The following is an 18,997-nucleotide window of genomic DNA, read 5'->3' on the forward strand; positions in this document are numbered from 1 at the left end:
CTGTGGGAGGCTCAACATGCACAGGGACCACAGGTGACGGACATTGCTGGGGAATCTGAGCTTACACTGAGGACTACACAGATCCTTTGTATGGTCCTTGTGGCAGAGCGGACAAATAACATACCCACTGGGGCTAGAGCCCAGGCACTGGTCTTTTTTGAGGCAATGTGCTCAGCTGAGCAGAAAAAAAATACTCCCTATGGAAAAAAAAAAAAAAAAGAGGAGATTTACCACACTAAACCTGGGTGTGTCACCTTAGACACGCCCTTCACCTTGGAGAACTGAACAGAGCTCCCTGGCCACACCCACCACATGCCTCTAGTTATTCCCTGAAGGCAGACACTCCACTTATCCACAGAAGCATAGTGCAAAGATAAACGCCACCAGAGAGAAAAAATAAAGAAATCAAGGAGTATCTCCGCATGCGAATAACAACTGCACCAATTCAAAAAACAAGAATAAGGAAGACAACATAATGCCCCCAAAAGAACATAACACTTCAATACTATATTGTGAAGATTGAAGAAATGCCAGAAATGGAATTCAAAAAAGTTGATCATAAGATACACAGAAGTAATCAGAAGCAAATGCATGAACTATTGAAATCCATACACGATACAGAAGAAAATTTCTCCCATGAAATTGAGAACTTAATGAGAAATCCAAATGAAATGAAGAATTCAATAGAACGAACAAAAAATGCAGTGGAAAGCCTTAAAAACAGAATCAGTGAAACAGAAGAAATAATATCTGACATAGAATACAAAGCACAGAAAATTGTACAGTCAAACCAAAAACAAGAAGAGGAAATTAGAAAACGAAAAACACTGTTGGGAATCTACAGAATACTGACAAACAACCCAACATACAGGTTATAGGACTTCCTAAAGGTGTGGGAAAAAATATTTTAAGGCCTTTTAGTGAAACAACAGAAAACTCCCCTAACTTGGAGAAAGAAAGGGACATCCAAGTACAGGAAGCACATAGAACTCCTAATAGACATGACCAGAAAAGATCTTCACCACGACAGATTGTAACCATTTAACACAGTAAAACATAAAGAGAAGATTCTAAAACGTGCATGGGAGAAATGCCAGATTATTTTCAGAGGATCTCCAATTGGACTCACAGCTTATTTCTCATCAGAAACCCTACAAGCTAAGAGAGAATGGTGAGATATATTCCAACTCTAAAGATAAAAAAACCTGTCAATCCAGAATACTATACCCTGCAAAACACTCATTTATGAATGAAGGTGAACTAAATTGTTGAATAATGAATAAATGAAGGTGAAATAAGTTATGAATGAAGGTGAAATAAAATTGTTTTTCCATAACAAAAAGAAATTGGAAGAATTTGTCAACATCCATCCAGCCCTACAAAAGATCTTAATGATGGGCTGCAAATAGAAACACAGAAACATGGTCATCATTGTGAAAGAAGGTAAAGAAAGGAAATATCCCATTGAATGTATAAAGGAAATCCAAAGAAAAAATTAGGAATATTTGGAAAAATGGAATGGCAAAGTTGTTACTTATTAATAATCACCTTGAATGTAAATGGCCTCTACTTAACAGTTAAAAGACACAGTCTGGCTGAATGCATAAAAAACAAAACCCATCTATTTGCTGCCTACAAAACACATCTCACCAACAAGGACGCATGCAGACTGAAAGTGAAAGGATGGAAAATGATATTCTATGCTAACAGAAACCAAAAGAAACCTGGTGTAGCCACACTAATACCAGAAAAAATACACTTTAATGCAAAAACTGTTAAAAGAGACAAAGAAGGGCACTATGTAATGATTAAGGGATCAATTCAGCACGAAGACATGAGTATTGTAAATGTACACACACCTAAATAAAGGTCACCTGGCTATTTAAAAGAAACATTAATGGATCTAAAAAAAAGACGTAGACTCCGATACAATGGTAATGGGAGACTTCAGTGTTCTACTTTCAACAATGGACAGATCACACAGATGGAAAATCAACAAAGAAACAACAGAGTTAATCAACATATAGACCAAGTTGACCTAACAGATATCTACAAAACTTTTCATCCTACACTTAAAGAATACACATTCTTTTTAGCAGTGCATGGAATTTTCTCTAGTATTGAACACATACTAGGCCATAAAGAAAGTCTCAGCAAATTCTAAAAAATCAAAATCATATCATGCATCTTTTCAGACCACAATGGAATGAAGCTGGAACTTAGCAATTCAGGAATCTCTAGAACATATGGAAATACATGGAGACTGAACAATCTACTCCTGAATGAACAGTGGGTCATAGAAGAAATCAAAAGAGAAATAAAAAATTTCTGGAAAGAAATGAAGATGACAACACAACATATCAAAATTTATGGAATACAGCAAAACAATGTTAAGAGGAAAGTTCATAGCAACTGGTGCCTATAATCAAGAAATTGGAAAGGCACCAAATAAATGAGCTATCAATGCATCTTGAGGATCTGGAAAAACAGCAGCAAATCAAAGCCAAAACTAGTAGGAGAAAAGAAATAATTAAAATTAGAGAAAAATCAAGAAAATTTAATCCAAAAAAATACAAAAACTAGCAGAACGAAGACCTGGGTTTTTTAAAAAATAAACAAAATTGGCACACCATTGGCCCAAGTAACCAAAAAAAAAAAGGAGAAAGAAAGTCAATAAAAATAGAGATGAAGAACAGATACCACAGAGATACAAAGAGTCATCAGAAATTACTACAAAGAGCTGTCTGCCCACAAACTGGGAAACCTGGAAGAAATGGATAGATTGCTGGAGGGGTGGGAGTATGTGTAGGAGGGTGGCTATGGGGGAAGAATAATTATATTCCTAAAGTTGTACTTACGAAATTTGTATTCCTTAAAAAAATTAAGTAATTAATTTTTAAAAATGTAGTCTCCAAACCCCCATGTGATATATACCTGGTTGACTTACACGTAGATTTCTGGACCTGATCCCAAATATCTGAGCCTGAATGTGGGAGATCACAATGGAGTACAAAAAAGAGTGATATAGCCTAAATCCTACATATTAATTAATAATTTTCATTACACATTTTTCAACACATTTTTAAAATTATCTTATTTAAGAGAGGTAGGGAGACATTGTCAAACAGAGCTCCCATCCATTGGCTCACTCCCCTAAATACCCACAATAGCCAGAATTCAGCTGGGACCAAAGCTAGGGCCAGGTCTCAATCCAGATCTCCTATGTGGTTGACAGGCGCCCAGTCACTTGATTCGTCACCAGGAACTCCCAGAGCCTGCCTTTACAGGAAGCTGAAGAAGCCAGAAATCAAATCCAGGTTCTCTGATCTGGGACATGGGTTTCTAAATCATTATGCTAAATGCCCTCTCTACACATGCTCTTTTAAAAGTTATTACCAGGCCGGCACCGCGGCTCACTAGGCTAATCCTCCGCCTTGCGGCGCCGGCACACCAGGTTCTAGTCCTGGTCGGGGCGCTGGATTCTGTCCTGGTTGCCCCTCTTCCAGGCCAGCTCTCTGCTGTGGCCAGGGAGTGCAGTGGAGGATGGCCCAAGTGCTTGGGCCCTGCACCCGCTTGGGAGACCAGGAGAAGCATCTGGCTCCTGCCTTCGGATCAGCTAAGTGCGTCGGCCGTGGCGGCCATTGGAGGGTGAACCAACGGCAAAGGAAGACCTTTCTCTCTGTCTGTCTCTCTCTCACTGTCCACTCTGTCTGTCCAAAAAAAAAAAAAATGTTATTATCCCAGAACATTTCACAGATGAGGAGAATGGGGTCCCACTGGACTGGGAGTTTCTTTGTCGTGGGGACCCTCTGTGCTATAGAGCATGCTCAGCAGCATGCATGGCCCAGTGGATCCCAGTGTCCCCTCCATCCTACTCGTGTCACCCAGAAATGGCTTTTTTTTTTTTGACAGGCAGAGTTAGACAGTGAGAGAGAGAGAGAGAGAGAGACAGAGAGAAAGGTCTTCCGGCCATTGGTTCACCCCCAAAATGGCCACCACGGCTGGCCAAAAATGTCTGAAGACAACACAGAGCACAACTGTGCCCCTCTTTGTTGAGAAACTGGGAACCAGAGAAACATTGACAGGGAACAGTATGTTCACCTATTAATATTCTATTCTTTAATGACAGTGAAACCTGAATAGCTTAAAAATATCACTGAGAGACTAGTTCCTATTTCCAATTTTTGTCACCATCAGCCCAACCAATGACCAATCAACTTTTACAGTAAAGTCAATGTTCTTTGTCATCTCCCTGGTTTATTAATCACCCTTTTATTTTCCTCATATAATTATCTTTTGACCGAGTCAAGTTGGAGATGGTAATTTTTTCGTTGTTAGCAGCGGATCTCAGTATGCAGAAACTGAAGACTAATTCCTGAGCAATATGATTGCATATGACTATTTTTCTGTTCTTAAATAGGAGAATGATGCTCCACAGCTCCAACGACCTACATGCTTGTAAATTATTGACTGAGAATCAACAGTCATGAGATTAGTTAGTCTGGTAGTTTTGCATAAAAACCCAGTCTTCCAGTAACCTAATTTCAGAGTTTCTCAGTGGCATGGCATTCAGTCTAGTATCACAACAGGATTTCCTCTTTTGTTTCAGAACTGCATGGGCAGAAGTTCCCCAGGCTGTGCCATTCTCAGTCTCAGTATGAACTTGGCTGGGCTTTGGATCTAAGCAAAGTATTCAGTGTCTGTATCACTGGACCTTCCACTGGGAGCAACGAGGAACATCCGGCCTCCTCCACTGCATCTTTAGGGTCCTAAGAGAAAGCACAAAACAAGCCACCATGCGTGCGCCACACTGTCAGGGAAATTCTAATGAGTGTGGGCTTGGCAGCTTTGTTCTCTAGGAAGGATTCTGTCAGTAGAGAGCCACCTACATGGGCATAAAAATGGAAAACAGCAGCAGTGTGTGCATTCCATTAGCTGGAGCCCTGGAATGTTCAGTGGTTTTCTTAAAACTACTTTCTCATAAATCCCCATGAAGCACTTTGTTCTACTTCCAGTAAAATACATTTAAATTTCAAATTAAAGTAGTTTCATGTGCAAAAATAAAGTGTTTGATTGTATTTTAAGGATGAGAGGAGATTTTTTTTTTATTACAAAAATTTCCCTGGGATACGTCAGACCTTGCTGTTTGTTGTACAGGATGTCAGAAATCACAAGGGGGCACTCTTTTACTAAATAGACCAGGAAAAAGGGCAATGATTTCAGCACACAATTTTTAATTAGTTTGTTCATGCTATAGTAGTCCTACTGATATACATACGATATTGTTTTTAATACTAAATTTAGACTATGCTAAGCACATCCTATCCATAAAAATTCACTAACTTAATTATAGCAGAAAAGTTTGGGGATTGAATGCATTTTAAATTTACAGTACAAAAATGATTTTTTTTGAGAATAAGTAAATATTTTGAGAGCAAAAATTGTAGAATGTTTCATTACACTGGGCTTTTAGACATAGATATGTTTTGAAATAACTTTTTCTGCTTACACTAAGAAATACAAGGGTGAGGCTACCATTTGTAAACACTTCTTTTGTCAGCAAGCATTTTCTCTTTCCATGGATTTTATATAATTTAGGCAGTTGAGTGGAAATCCAAAATATATCACATTAGAATTAAAATTTACTCTTTGCCCTGTTGTATGCTAATCCTCTTTTGAGTGTTTCAGGGATGCTGATGATTTTTGAGGATGAACCAGGTACATTATTCACTTTTATGATCAAGCTAGAAGTATAAACAGGTCTAAGGAGTGAAGATAGGATAAATGACTCACACGAGTACAAAATTCAAGTCATACCAATGAGGGGTGGCTTTCAGTTGCATGTCATTCAAGTATCTAACCATTGAAATAGTTGATAGAACATAAAATACCAATGTATGCAGTTATAAAATGTCAAGTTAGTAGGTGACATATGATTCTAACGTTGCAATGACTTGATGTTTAAATTTAAAAATAAAATATAAGCGTGGTTTATATTAAGACATATTTAGAAAATTTGCTGAATCTAGACAAAGATCACTATAGAGTTCCCTAAGTTTTGTAAACAAACACGTTAAACCAGCACCAGACACAACAGCCCCCAATATGAGTCCTCACACAGCTTTTTCATGGTTTCTTCTCATTATTGTAAATTTTTACCTTTTAGAATTGATGCTACCTATAACATATATTGGATGTAGTTCTAGGTATAAATTTTACATTATATAGATTTTTAAATGATCTATACAGTTTTAAAGATGTTACTGTTAACTATTATATCAAATACTTATTTTGACATTAGGCTTAATCATCAAATTTCAACAATATTTGGTGAGTTCTGATTCACAGAGGCCCACGATCAGTTTTATTCACATGCTTTGATTTGGAACTTAGGCTCTCTCACTCAATTCCCAATTATTTTTTTTTCTCCCAATATGTCATAGCCACGAGAACATGTATTTTCTATGTAGGTAATCATATATGTATATGTAGGTAATCATGGCTCTCAAGCTTTAACATGATCTTAAAATTTAAAATAGGAAGTACTTCAAAAAGCTATATTTGTCATTATTTATTTCTAGTAAAATAAAGATTGACTTCAATTGCATAGATTTTTTTTAAAGAAAACTGTTTCTGCAGAAAAGAAATTGCAAGTTGTCTGTAAACACATTTGACTCAAAAAATCTATGGGATACATCTTTGTCATAGTTGAAATATAACTGGATAGGAAGAGTAAGTCCTAGAGCTCATAGAATGGGGGCTACAGTTCACAACAATTTACTCATGAGTTTAAAAAAAAAATAGAAGAGAAGGGTTCAAAATTCCCATCTCAGAGAAACGATCACTTGTGTAAGGAAACGGAAATATCCCAAATATCCTGATTCCAGCAGTACACATTGGTTGAATTATCGCACTGCACCTCATAAAAAGTATATTTATTTTATTTTTTAAAGATTTATTTATTTATTTGAAAGTCAGAGTTACACAGAAAGAGGAGAGGCAGAGGCAGAGAGAGAGAAAGAGAGAGAGAGAATAAGAAAGGTCTTCCGTCTGCTGGTTCACTCCCCAATTGGCCATAACGGCCGGAGCTACACCGATCTGAAGCAGGAGCCAGGAGCTTCTTCCGGGTCTCCCACGTGGGTGCAGGGGCCCAAGGGCTTGGGCCATCTTCTACTGCTTTCCCAGGCCACAGCAGAGAGCTGATTGGAAGTGGAGCAGCCGGGACTCAAACTGGCACCCATATGGGAAGCCTGCACTGCAGGCAGCAACTTTACTTGCTACGCCACAGCACTGGCCCCAAAAGTATATTTAAAAGAAGCATTTTGCTATTAAAATTCAATAAAATTGGGGGGTTTTGAAAAAAGAATGATAATAACACTAAACAATGGAAAAATGAAATAGATGTGACTGGAGAACTATCTACATGCTAAAGGCATTAGGAAGAGATAAAGTATTGGTTTTCAATATAATCTATTGAGTTGTATCTGCCATTCTGAGTAGTCAATATCTGCCAGAAATGACAAAGGACGTTGAGAAGGGACACTGGATGTGACTATCAAAATCTGAGCCCAACGCCCCTTCTTCCTTTGCTTCCCCCTTCCTTTCTCCCCTTTTCCATTCTTCCTGCCTCCTTTGATTCCTCCTTCATATAGGTCTCTTCTCTTCCAAGCCATCCTTGCTCTTCCTTCTCTCTTGTTTTTGTTAGAGGATGATTGTCTCATAATCATTTCACAATACCATTATCTAGGAGAGTATATTTTAGACATTCTGGTGGGAAAATTCCTATGTTTCTATTTCTTTGGCTTGTTTTTTCCTAATGTTTCACTAATAAATTAGTGATGGAAGGAGTTACAGTAGATTTTCATGCCAGTGACTTCATCAGCCAGCTGAACGCTTGCTTTTCTGACACTTGTGCAACTAGGTAACTCATCGCCTTTCTTAAAATCAAAGAGCTTTGTTATTGCTTCTTCTCTTTCATTGAGCGATATACTCATAAAAAATAGCAATTGCACAAACTCTGAATGAGAAAAGCTATCACTGTGCCATCATCCTTGTATTTAATATTATCTTTATGGTTTTGGTGGTTCTTATGCTAATTTTGATAAATTTGAAATCACATGATATATATATGATCTTGCTGTTGCTATTGTTTACATGTGATTTCTTTTTATCTTTCTACATATAAAGTCCCATTATCTGTTCAATCTATTCCATTGACTAGTTATCTGGTATTGTAATAATTCTGCTTTGTTGGTTATCATTGTGCAGTAACAAAATATCTCGCCATTTCATCTGAAGCACAGGTTACCACTCACATTGTCAATTGTTTACATTTATTCCACCTAGTTTCAGTTCTAGGTGATGCCATAATCTTTTAATTAAGCATTTTATAATTGCTCTTTTTCATTTTCTTTTATGATAGATTCCTACAAATGAAATTACTATCACAAACAGGAGTAAAAATTTAAGTTTCCTGGTAGTAAATGCCAGTACTTTTCCCATGGTTGTGCTGCTTCCTTTTCCTGCTGGTTATAAGTGAAATAACCCACTTTACCTGCTCCTCTGTAAAGCTGTCAAGCCCAATCCTATGCTAATTTATCACAAGGAACATGTATCAGTCTGCTTTTCATTACTTTAACTAAAATACCTGAGAGGAGCTCCTCTGGAAAATAAGTTTCTTTCTGTTTACAGTTTGGAAATCACAGTTCAGGACTGGGCAGCTCCATAGTCTATTTTCTGAGGAGGCTGGTCACAGTGGACAAATCACATGGTGAGGATGGAGGAGAGAGAGAACCTAGGCCAAACTTGAACACACAATCAAACCACCCTCTCAGGTCACATGCCCAAAGACCCAAAACCTCCCATTGGCCCCACCTCTCAGAATCCATCATTGGAACAAGTCTTCACCCTTAATCCATCAACCACAGCATTGAGATTCAGAGTTTAAACAGCTTCATGGGTTTTGGGAAAACAAATCCTATTCAATCCATATCAGAACATAAATTCCAAAATGTTCTCAAGGCTTCATTTGGCAGTGTTTCCCACACAACGGCAAATGGCACCAAGGGAGCCATCCTTTTTAAAATTAAATTTGACTATAGAAAAAAATCCCTATTCTAGTTAACCAAGAAGCTCTTGCTGATGAACAAAGGAGTCTAATTTTATATATACTTTTTTAATAGATTTTTTTTGAAAGGCAGAGTTACCAGGGGTGGGGGGTGATATTAATTCTCCATCTGCTGGTTCACTCCCCAAATGGCTGTGATGACTGGCTGGGCCACACTGAAGCCAGGAGCCAGGAGCTTTTTCTAGGTCTCCTATGGGGTTGCAGGGGCCAACCACTTGGGCCATCCTGGGCCATCTTCCACTGTTCTCCCAGGTGCGTTAGCAGGGAGCTGGATCAGAAGTGGAGCAGCTGGGCTCCACAGGGGATGCTGGCACCACAGGAGGCAGCTTTACCCACTAGGCCACTACACAGGCTCCTACCCATACTTGTACAGCTACTTTCTGACCATCCTCATAAATTATATGTACTTTGGAAGATTTTCTTTTGATCACATTAATATGTCACGTATGTAATGTCATCATAGGATGACTACAATCACCATTTTCTCCTTAATGTTGCATCTACATATACAAGTTAGAATGGGCTCAGTTGGTGAGCTCTCTACATTAAGATTCTCCAAATATCCTACGTACCATCCTCCAGACACTTTGGGCTTCCATAGTGTCCTATTCAGGTTGACTGTATTGCACACTAACTGGAGTTCCAAAACACTGCTGTCTCAAATGAGACATGTATAAAATGCCATTAAAAGGCTAATTGATAGGGGCCGGCACTGTGGTGTAGCAAATTAAGCTGCCGCCTGCAGTGCCGGCATCCCATATGGGTGCCGGTTTGAGACCTGGCTGCTCCACTTCCCATCCTACTCTCTGCTATGGCCTGGGAAAGCAGTAGAAGGTGGCCCTGCACTCATGTGGGAGACCCGGAAGAAGATCCTGGCTCCTGGCTTCAGATCGGTGCAGCTCTGGCTGTTGTGGCCAATTGGAGAGTGAACCAGCAGATGGAAGACACCTCTCTCTCTCTCTCTCTCTCTCTCTGCCTCTCCTTCTCTGTGTAACTTTATTCTTCAAATAAATAAATCTTTAAAAAAAAAAAGACTAATTGATGGTTTCCATCTCTTTCATCATGCATCATCATGGTTTTAAAAACTTATTGAAAATATGTATATTCAGTTCTGCCAATAAGAGCCAAACAACAGTAGGCACCAATTACACACAGTGAGTGAAGAATCTCCCTACCCCCCAAGCAGTTTAGATTCCAGGAAGCGAAGACACAGACACGCGATTAGTACGCATCAGGATCATTTCCTACATAATGAGCAACTGGAGCACAAAGAAGGCATAATAAGAATGCCGGGAGGAACCTGGGGACTTCCCAGTCGAGTGGAGATTTGGAAGTAAAGAAATGTTATGGCAATGTCAAGGGAGAGGGAATACTTCCACTGCAGTATGCAAAACTTTCATTTATACTGTGAAAGCCCAAGGGAGACTGGAGGTGGAAATGAAGGTCACTGAACTGTGAGATGTCAGGGATGAAGACCTAACGTTCTTTTTGACCTCCAACTGACAGCGCCAACATAAAAGCCATGTTTCACTGCATGGAGCATTGCATGAAGAGTGGCAGAGACGAGACAACGGCGTGAAATGGAGGCCACACATTCATCTATAGATCTAGCAGGTGGGCAAATGTTAAAGGACGGAGTTTTTGCCATTGATAATTCACATTATTTGCCACCCAATTATACTCCAAATTGTGGAAATAGAGCAGAGAACAGGAGAGAATCCATGCCTTGAAGTCACTGGCTTTATACAGGAGGGGGGAGTATGTGCAATATTGCCATTTACAACATAAATGAAATGAAATATTCATTGAAATGAATAAATTCAATAAAGAAGCTAAGCCATGTTCTAATGACACCCAACTACTGGGCAGAGGGGCTGAAGTGATATTTCACTTGAGAATTAAATGTTGGAAGGAAGGCAGCCATGAAAAAATCTGATGCAAGAGGGTCCTAAGAAAGACAAGTAGCTACAAAGGCCTAGAGACTGTTAGGAGCTCACACGTTGAAGAGCCAGAAATCAGGCTAATATGTAGTAAATGAAGCAGAGATAGGAGACCACAGAGGGGAGGGAATTTGCCAGGCACACCACAGAGGGCCACGAAGGAAGCAATGAGGAATCCAATATCCAATTGGCATTCTCGTTGCAACGTTAAGAGTGTTAAGTAAGGAAGCAGCCTAACCCGTCCTTAAGAGAATCGCTGTGCCCACTCGGAGCTGTTTAAGGAGGGAGGAGAACGTGGTAATAAAGGGAACCAGTGGGTGTTAAACCTGCTACTTTCTAATGTCGCTGCATGTGGAAAAAAATTTGCTTTTCTTTTTTTACTTTTATTTTCTTTAGTACATGAAGGAACTCCAAAAATTCGTGGAAAATGAAATTAAAATGTTTATTTTGGTACAAAAATGTTTAAAGCCATGCATAGTTTTTCCATAATATGCATTTTCTATGAAATTTTAAAGACCTCTGTAATTAAATGTTGTGAATTTGTGTAAACTAAGCTTCATAAGCCTCAGTTTCCTAAGCTATAAAATGGATTGATAAAAACAACCACCTTCCTCCCCCCAGTTTATGGCTGAGACTCAATCGTGTCATCTCTGTGGCAATCTGAATAGGCTGTGAGGCATTTGAATCATCCTCTCGTGGTCTGTTCTGGTGAACTGTCTCTGGCAAGAACATCTGCTTCTTCAGGATGCATTCTGACTGTGAAGAGGCTAAGACAGAGCCAACGTGTTGGCCGGCGCCGTGGCTCACTAGGCTAATCCTCCACCTGCGGCGCCGGCACACCGGGTTCTAGTCCAGGTCGGGGCGCCGGATTCTGTCCCAGTTGCTCCTCTTCCAGGCCAGCTCTCTGCTGTGGCCAGGGAGTGCAGTGGAGGATGGCCCAAGTGCTTGGGCCCTGCACCCACATGGGAGACCAGGAGAAGCACCTGACTCCTGGCTTTGGATCATCGTGGTGCCGCAGCCGCAGCGGCCATTGGGGGGTGAACCAACGGCAGAGAAGGACATTTCTCTGTGTCTCTCTCTCTCACTGTCCACTCTGCCTATCAAAAAAAAAAAAAAAAGAAAGAAAAGAAAGAAAAAAAGAGCCAACGTGTAACAGTGTGTACTGCGAAGTTTACCAAAACCACAAACATTTCAGGGAAATATGACTGAATGGGATCGGTTTTATTATTTAGTGACTTATCCAAATCTCCACAGCTATTTGGTAGCAGATCTGACAAATACATGCCCTTCTTTCAATATTCAGGGATCAAATATTAGCCAGAAGAATTTAAAAGGAAAAGATTGCTCCTGGCTCCTGCCATCGGATCAGCGCGGTGCACCGGCCGTAGCGCGCCGGCCACGGCAGCCATTGGAGGGTGAACCAACGGCAAAGGAAGACCTTCTCTCTGTCTCTCTCTCTCACTGTCCACTCTGCCTGTCCAAAAAAAAAAAAAAAAAAAAAAGGAAAAGATTAAGCGCTGATGCTTTATGCTCAATAAAGTCAAGAAATAGTGCAGGTTATTTATTTATTTAACTTTTGGTGTAGCAGTTACCTTGATTAGTTCCAGAGTAACTAAGGCTCAAATTGCAGACAGATTTGAGGGAAAATGAAGGCTTCTGAATGTTCCCAGGAATGTGGTGTCAATGCGGCCTCTAACAAACTTTACTTTTAATTCACATAATGCTCTAAGTTACAGAGCCACAATTGGTTGATCTCCATTTCATTTTTGATGTCTTCTAAGTACAGTCTCCTTTCTACTTACTCATGGGTACAAAGAACAATTTATCATTTAAAAGACATTATGATGTTTTATTCACTTAGCATCTTCTATTTGTCTTGGCAATATGAATAAATTTGAATATCCCAGCTTGGAATTTAGTTGACTTCTTCAACTGTGCACGTGAAATCAGTTCTAAACTTAACAGATTGTTCCATTTCATTTCTGATCAGAATTGTTGTTGAAACTCTAGATTCAAATAGCTATGAATATTTTTTAGAATGTGCACAAAAATTCAAGACTAAATCTACAGATAGACTATATATATTGCAGGGAGTAAGTATCTTGTTTTGAAATAGACTGATTTGAAACTAATATTTATTTTTATGTAGAAATTACTTACTGAATTGCTTAGTGTTAGGCACTCTTCTTAGCACTTGGAAGGTATCAATGAGGAAAAAAATCTTGAAAAGTATATATTTAAGCTTCTAATTGTAGGGCACAAGCAATGGTCAATAGCCATAATGTCTCATAATATATTATTTTAGAGAAAAATCAATGCTATGGCGGAAAGAGAACAGGAAGGATTTGTACACCTGCTTCACTGGTTCTTTTCTCTCTGATGACCCACTTTTACAGAATTGCCATCCTGAACATCAAACGCTGCATTTATAGTCTCCTGTGGGTGCTCATCCCAGACTGGCAGGAATATCTCAGCGTTCTATCCTAATTCCTGGAGGACAGACTCCGAGAGCTCCAGCTCCTGGTAAACTTGGGACTGCAGCCCAAAGCTGTCTGAGAAACCTTCAGGTAGAGGTCCCACCCCCACGTAAAGGAAAGTTCTGACGCGGTTTGAGGCTGAGACGGATACCGTGCACTGGAAATGTGTAGTCTTGCTCACAACGGGGACAGCCCCTGCCAGACCCCTGCCGTGGCATGGGTTTGGGGCAGGTGGGCCACTCTGAAGAGAGAGTTTTACACACACAGAGCGCTTTCTTTCGCAGAGCAAAGCCTTCTCCAGGTATTTTTCTTCAGTTTCCCAGAATCATCAAGCATGACTAGTGCATGTTAGTGGCACACAATGGCACCCATTGTTCAAGAGGAAGATCACTCCGGTAAGGAAGCTGTGCAGAGGCCGGCGCTGTGGCATAGTGGGTGAAGCCACCAGCTGAAGAGTCAGCATCCCATGTGGGCTCCAGTTTGAGTCCCAGCTGCTCCACTTCAGATCCAACTCTCTGCTATGGCCTGGGAAAGCAGTAGAGGATGGCCCAAGTCCTTGGGCCCCTGTGCCTGAATGGGAGACCCAGAAGAAGCTCCTGGCTCCTGGTTTCAGATCAGCCCAGCTCTGGCTTGTGTGGCCATTTGGGGAGTGAGCCAGAGGATGGAAGACCACTCTCTCTATACCACTGCCTCTCTGTAACCCCTGTCTTTCAAACAAATAAATAACTTTTTTTTTTCTTTTTGGCATGCAGAGTTAGAGAGAAAGGTCTTCCTTCCTGTTGGTTCACCCCTGCAAATGGTTGCTACAGCCGGCGTGCTACCAGGAGCGAAGCCAGGAGCCAGGTGCTTCCTCCTGGTCTCCCATGCGGGTGCAGGGCCCAAGCACTCGGGCCATCCTCCACTGCCTTCTGCCTTCCCGGGCCACAGCAGAGAGCTGGACTGGAAGAGAAGCAACCGGGACAGAATCTGGCAACCCAACCGGTACTAGAACCTGGGGTGCCGAAGCCACAGGCAGAGGATTAGCCACGTGAGCCGCCGTGCCAGCCATAAATAACTCTTTAAAAAAAAAAAAAAAAAAAAGAAACTGCGCAAAGAGGGTGACGGGATCCAAGGAACCCCTCCTGGATCAACTACCAGGTTTCTTGGCACTGTCAGTATTTTCATTAACTTATTTGTATTTTGTTCTTTATCCATTAACACAAGGATAAAAATTGAATTTCTGACACTTTTTATTAGGAAAATGAGCTTGGTTAATATTACCAAGAAACATCGGGAAAATTGTTAACTATTATAAATATCATGAAATCAATGTTTGTATGAATATCCTATTGAATATATATAATATATAAAAAACCTAAGATCTTTTAAAAATATATGTATTTATTTATTTGAAAGTCAGAGTTACAGAGAGAGAGGTAGAGACAGAGAGAAAGAGAGAGAGAGAAAGAGAGAGAGAGATTCTCTATCTGTGATTCACTCTGCAGATGACCTCAAGGGCCAGCACTGGGCCATGTCCAAACCAGGAGCCTGAAGCTTTATCCTGATCTCCCACATGGGTGCAGAGGCCTAAGCAGTTTGGTCATTTTCCCCTGCTTTCCCAAGCCATTAGCAGGGAATAGATTCCCAGGTTAGCAGCGAGCTGGATAGAAAGCAGAGCAGCCCCAGCTCAACCTGGCATCCATATGGGATGCCAGCTTCTTGGGCGAAGTTTTACCAGCTATGCCACAATGCCAGTCCCACAGCCTAAGATCTTAAAGACAAAATATAACACATTATTTCCTTCCTCTTACTCAGGGTGGCCCAATTAAAGTATCTCATCATGTTTCCATTTATAATGTCCACTTTAAGCGAGCCAATGTCTGTTTTGAACTAAATTTATGGCAAACACATACACTCGTGAAAATTTAGAAAATGTTAGAGAATGGACTTTCTTTTCACATTGAAAATAGAGCAAAAACTCAGAAATCATTCACATAAGGAGAAATGTTTGCTTTCTATTCTTGGTGAAGCACAGAACACACTTCCCATAATGAAGATTAAAGAAGATAAGTGTGTTACTCAACTATGAAACACAAGGGTTTTTAAATATTTATTTGTTTATTTGAGAGGTGGACACACACACACACACACAGAGAGAGAGAGAGAGAGAGAGAGAGAAAGAGCGAGAGTGTGTGTTCCCCTCCACTGGTTTACTCTCAGATGCCTACAATGGCCCCTGCCTGGGATAGGACCTGAGAGCCAGGAACTCAACCCAAGTTTCCCACACATGTGGCAGAGACCACTACTTGTGCCATCACTTCTACCTCCCACATTGGCAGGAAGCTGACTTCAGGAGCAGAGTCTGGAATCAAACACAGAGACCCTGATATGAAATGCAGGCCTCTTAACTCCTATGCCTGATGCCTGCCCCTAATAAATCGTTTTTGGCTGACAGTTGCTATTCTAGGGCTTAAGCTGCAGTGATAAATCATTCATAACCTTTGGTCTTGGGGACATAGCAGTCATTTGGTAAAGATATTAATATAAAAGTAATTAAACTGTACAGGCTAAAATAGAATCATAGGCACAGGGTACAATGCATCCCAGGGGCACAGAGGTATGCTGTCTAGCATTACACGGGGGAGGGGGGGTGGAGGAAGGTTCCAGAGAAAGGGGGTAATTGAGCTGATCAGATAGCTGTTGTTCTCCCAGAAGGAAAAAAAGGAAGGGTCTTTAACGGGAAAGGATTAGCACAAAGCCCAGAGAACGGAGAGGGCAGTGAGCATTCGGGAAAACATTCACCCATGGATGGGGACAGACCCACAGTGGGAGTGAGGACAAGAAGGAGGACACTAGGCGTGTGGACGTGGCACAGTCTCCCTGGAGCTCGGAGAGGCCGTGGGACACTGAGCAGTAGGAATCTTCTGCAAAGCAGCAGGTGCTACCAAGTCGCTGGAGGTGTTGAAACAGGAGCTGGTGTGAACTGATTTCATTTTTAATTTATCATTCTGACAACCACAATGAGATACCATTAAACACCCACTAGATGTCAAAAACAGAAAGGGCTAATGACGAGAGAAGGTGGCAAGGATAGGAGAGCAACCGGTACAGACGCAGCTTGTGGGAGCCTGAAATGTTCAATTGCTTTAGAAGAGGGCTCAGCAGCTCCTTAAAATGCTAAATAAATAAACCTACCTATGACCCATTAATTATATTCCTAGATATTTACTCAAGAGAGGTGTAAATACATATTTTTTAAAAAAGAATTACATGGTGTTCACAGCAACATAACTCATAATAAGAGAAACTAGATATAATTGGAATGTTCACGAATGGCAGAGTGGATACGTAAATTGAGATATTTGCACACAGTGGAATATTATTTGGTAATAAAATTAGTAGCCTATTCTTAAATATAACAACATGCATGAATCTGAAAAACATTGTGCTGACCCAATAAAGGCAGGTAGGGAAGAGTAGCCACTGTACAAATTCATCCAGGTGAAGGTCAAGAAAAGAAAGCTAACCTATAATTATGTAAACCATAGAAATGGATCGGCATGAGGAATGAGGATGGACTGGAAATGAGGTTCGGAGAATTTTTTGAAAAGTTAGAAACTCTCATTCTTAGTCGTGCCTACATGGAGTACGTATTTATCATAAAATTCATTGGTATTTAATGATTCTGTGAATTTCATTAAATGCTGTTACTTGAAGTAAATATTACTTCGTATTTTCAAAAATTACAACTTAAATCTGGAGGTGAACTAAGAAAAGAAGAAACTGTCAGTAATAATCCTACTAAAGAGAAGGAGGCTTTATTACAGGCAAATGTAAGAGTTTAAATGAAGATGGCGGCAGTGATAATGTGTAAGAGAGTGAATGTCATTAAAATTTCAGAAGAGATGATGGTGTTCATAATAAGGTGATGACAAAGATGGAGGTAAAAGAAGAAAGGGAATGATGGCAGTATTTTGATGTCATTGAAAAAAATCACATTGAAAGAGAGAAGTCCAAAAACAGCCAATGATATTGAAGGAGAAGAACAAAGTCAGAGGACTGACTTTAAGGTTTACTGTAAGGATACAATTGTAATTATAGCATGGTGTGAATGAACAAATAAGAAATAAACGAGTGGAAAAGAATGGACAACTCAGAAATACACACATGAAATCAGTCAACTCATTTTCGGCCAAAGAACAAAGGAATAGAGTGCAGGAAGCATAATATTTTTGATAAATTTGCTGCAACAACTGGAAATCTACATGTGAAAAAGTGAGTCTAGGTACAGACCTTATAGCTTCCACAAAAATGGATCATAGATTAAAACATGAAATGCAAAACCCATTAATTTCTTCAGGATAATATGGGAAAAATTTATGCAATCTTGGGTTTGGCAATGACTATGTAGATACAATACCGCAAGCATGACCCATGAGAAAAGAATCCATAAGTTGAAATTCATTAGTTTTGCTCTGCATAAAGACACAATTGAGAGAAAGAAAAGACAAACTAGCTACTGGAAGAAAATAATTGCAAAATATATATCTGATTAAAAAAAACTACTGTACAAAATACACAGAGTTCTTAACACCTAATAATAAAAAAGCAAAAAATGCAATTTTAAAAATATAAAGATATGAACAGACAACTCCCAAGATATATATATATATGTATATATATATTGCACATAAGCATGTGAAAAGATGTTTAATGTGCTATTTCATTAGGGAATTACAAATTAAAAAACAAAATACCATCACACACCTGTTAGAATTACAAAACTAGAAAACAAAGACATCACCCAGTGCTATTAAGGATGTGGAGCAATAGTGACTCTCATTCATTGTTGGTGGGAATGTCAAATGGTTACAGTATGATGATTTCTTACAAAATAAATATAGTATACTATCCAGCAATCACTGCCATGGTATTACCAAAGTGGGCACCCAAAAACCTGCACACACATGTTTGTAGACGTGTTATACATAATTACAAAAACCTAAAACCAGCCAAAAAAGGCATTGAATAGGTGAATGGAAAAACAAACTATGGAACATGCAAATGACAGAGTCTTACTGTGCAGTAAAGAGAAATGAACCATCTACAAAAAAGACATGGATGAGATATTTATATACGTGTGTGTGTGTGTGTGTGTGTGTGTATATATATATATATATAGTAAGATTCTCTCTCCCTCCAAATGAAAGAAACGACGTAAAAAGTCTACAGACTGTATGATTCCAACTATATGACATTCTGAAAAGGCAAAACTATGAAGACGGCAAAAAGATCAGTGATTGCTAGGGATTAATAGGAAGAGCACAGAACATTTTGGGGGTGTGAAATTCTTTCATAATTCTGTAATGGTGTATGTGCGCTGCTGTATACTTGTCCAGTCCATAAAAGGCACAACATAAAGAATTCTAATGTAAACCACAGACCCCAGTCAGTAGTATATCAATATTGTCTCA

The sequence above is a fragment of the Oryctolagus cuniculus genome, chromosome 8 (assembly GCF_051225735.1).
Source record: "Oryctolagus cuniculus isolate XC-2025 breed Fujian yellow rabbit chromosome 8, ASM5122573v1, whole genome shotgun sequence".
NCBI classification, from domain to species: Eukaryota; Metazoa; Chordata; class Mammalia; order Lagomorpha; family Leporidae; genus Oryctolagus; species Oryctolagus cuniculus.